The 2,953-nt window shown below is 45.1% G+C and overlaps 1 pseudogene; it reads left to right on the top strand.

The window, feature by feature from the left end:
- Positions 1-434: 434 nt before the first annotated feature.
- The window catches only part of LOC124002277, a 4,997-nt pseudogene continuing 2,478 nt past the window's right edge, over positions 435-2,953 (top strand).

The raw sequence follows: 2,953 nt of genomic DNA, 5'->3' as shown, positions 1-2,953 counted from the left end.
AAGGGAACACCTACGTGAGAATGCTGTTAATTGACTACAACTCAGCATTCAATACCATACTGCCCTCCAAGCTCATCACTAAGCTAAGGACCCTGGACTTAAACACCTCCCTCTGCAACTGGATCCTTGACTTCCTGCTGGTTAGAGGTGGTTAGAGTGGGCAACAACACATCCTCCACGCTGACCCTTGGCATTGGGGCCCCTCAGGGGTGCGTGCTTAGTACTCGCTGTTAACCCATGACTGCATGGCCACACACGACTCGGTGGTAGGCCTGATCACCGACGATGATGAGTTAGCCTATAGCAAGGAGGTCCAAGACCTGGCAGTGTGGCGCTAGGACAACAACATCTCCCTCAAAGTTAGCAAGACAAAGGAGCTGATCGTGGACTACAGGAAACGGAGGGTTGAGCAAGTTCACATCGACTGGGCTGTCATGGAGCAGGTCGAGAGCTTCAAGTTCATCGGTGTGTCCACATTACTAAGGAATTATCATGGTCCTACCACGCCAACACAGTCGTGAAGAGGTCACGACAACACCTCCTCACATTCCGGAGGCTGAAAATATTCAGCAAAGTTATACGGCTACAACAATGAGAGCATCTCGACTGCCTGCATCACCGCTTGGTACGGCAACTGCTTGGGACCCAACCACTAGGCACTACAGAGGACATTGCATACCGCCCAGTCACTGGGGCCGAGATCCCTACCAGCCAGGACCTCTACACTAGGCAGTGTCAGAGGACGGCCCTAACAGTTGTAAAAGACTCCAGCCACCTAAGTGATAGACTGTTCTCTTTGCTGCTGCACGGCAAGCGGTACCAATGCACCAGGTCTGGAACCAACAGGACCCTGAACGGCTTCTACCCCCAAGCGAAATACAGTGTATTCAGAACCCTTGACTTTTTCCACAATTTGTTACATTTACTTCCTTATTCTAAAATGTATTCAATTGTATTTTCCACTCAACAATCTACACACAATACACCATAATGACATCACAATACCCCATAATGACATCACAATACCCCATAATGACATCACAATACACCATAATGACATCACAATACCCCATAATGACATCACAATACCCCATAATGACATCACAATACCCCATAATGACATCACAATACACCATAATGACATCACAATACACCATAATGACAAAGCAAAAAACATATTTTTAGAAATGATACACATTTTATTAAGCATAAGAAACTGAAATATATAACGTTTACATAAGTATTCAGACCCTTTACTCTGTACTTTGTTGAAGCACCTTTGGCAGCGATTACAGCCTGAAGTCTTCTAGGGTATGACGCTACAAGTTTGGCACACCTGTATTTGGGGAGTTTCTCCCCATTCTTCTCTGCAGATCCTCTCAAGCTCTGTCAGGTTGGATGGGGAGTGTCGCTGCACAGCTATTTTCAAGTCTCTCCAGAGATGTTCAATCGGGATCAAGTCGGGGCGCTGACTGGGCCACTCAAGGACATTCAGAGACTTGTCTCGAAGCGACTCCTGCGTTGTCTTGGCTCTGTGCTTAGGGTTGTTGTCCTGTTGGAAGGTGAATCTTCACCCCAGTCTGATGTCGTGAAAGCTCTGGAGCAGGTTTTCATCAAGGATCTCTCTGTACTTTTCTCCGTTCATCTTTCCCTCGATCCTGACTAGTCTCCCAGTCCCTGCCACTGAAAAACATCCCCACCACATGATGCTACCACCACCATGCTTCACCGTAGGGATGGTGCCTGATTTCCTCCAGACATGACATTTGGCATTCAGACCAAAGAGTTCAATCATGGTTTCATCAGACAAGAACACCTTATTTGTCATGGTCTGAGAGTCCTTTATGTGCCTTTTGGCAAACTCCAAGCGGGCTGTCATGTGCCTATTACAAAGGAATGGCTTCCGTCTGGCCAGTCTACCATAAAGGCCAGATTGGTGGAGTGCTGCAGAGATGGTTGCCCTTTTCGAAGGTTCTCCCATCTCCACAGAGGAACTCTGGAATTCTGTCAGAGTGACCATCGAGTTATTGGTCACCTCCCTGACCAAGGCCCTTCTCTCCCGATTGCTCAGTTTGGCCGGGCGGCCAGATCTAGGAAGAGTTGGCGGTTCCGAATTTCTTCTATTTAAGAATGATGGAGGCCACTGTCTTGCAAACATTTTTTGGTACCCTTCCCCAGATCTGTATCTCGACACAATCCTGTCTCGGAGCAAATCCTTCGACCTCATGGCTTGACCATGTATTACCTGGTACCCCAGGTATATAGCCATGTTATTACCTGGTATCCAGGGTATATAGCCATGTTATTACCTGGTACTCCCTGTATATAGCCATGTTATTACCTGGTACTCCCTGTATATAGCCATGTTATTACCTCCCTGTATATAGACATGTTATTACCTGGTACTTCCTGTATATAGCCATGTTATTACCTGGTACTCCCTGTATATAACCATGTTATTACCTCCCTGTATATAGACATGTTATTACCTGGTACTCCCTGTATATAACCATGTTATTACCTGGTACTCCCTGTATATAGACATGTTATTACCTGGTACTCCCTGTATATAGACATGTTATTACCTGGTACTTCCTGTATATAGCCATGTTATTACCTGGTACTTCCTGTATATAGCCATGTTATTACCTGGTACTTCCTGTATATAACCATGTTATTACCTGGTACTTCCTGTATATAACCATGTTATTACCTGGTACTTCCTGTATATAACCATGTTATTACCTGGTACTTCCTGTAAATAACCATGTTATTACCTGGTACTTCCTGTAAATAACCATGTTATTACCTGGTACTTCCTGTATATAACCATGTTATTACCTGGTACTTCCTGTATATAACCATGTTATTACCTGGTACTGCCTGTATATAACCATGTTATTACCTGGTACTTCCTGTATATAACCATGTTATTACCTAGTACTCCCTGTAT

Source organism: Oncorhynchus gorbuscha, linkage group LG17 (assembly GCF_021184085.1).
Source record: "Oncorhynchus gorbuscha isolate QuinsamMale2020 ecotype Even-year linkage group LG17, OgorEven_v1.0, whole genome shotgun sequence".
NCBI classification, from domain to species: Eukaryota; Metazoa; Chordata; class Actinopteri; order Salmoniformes; family Salmonidae; genus Oncorhynchus; species Oncorhynchus gorbuscha.
Note: the sequence above shows the minus strand (reverse complement) of the source record. Positions and strands in the feature narration are given on the sequence as shown.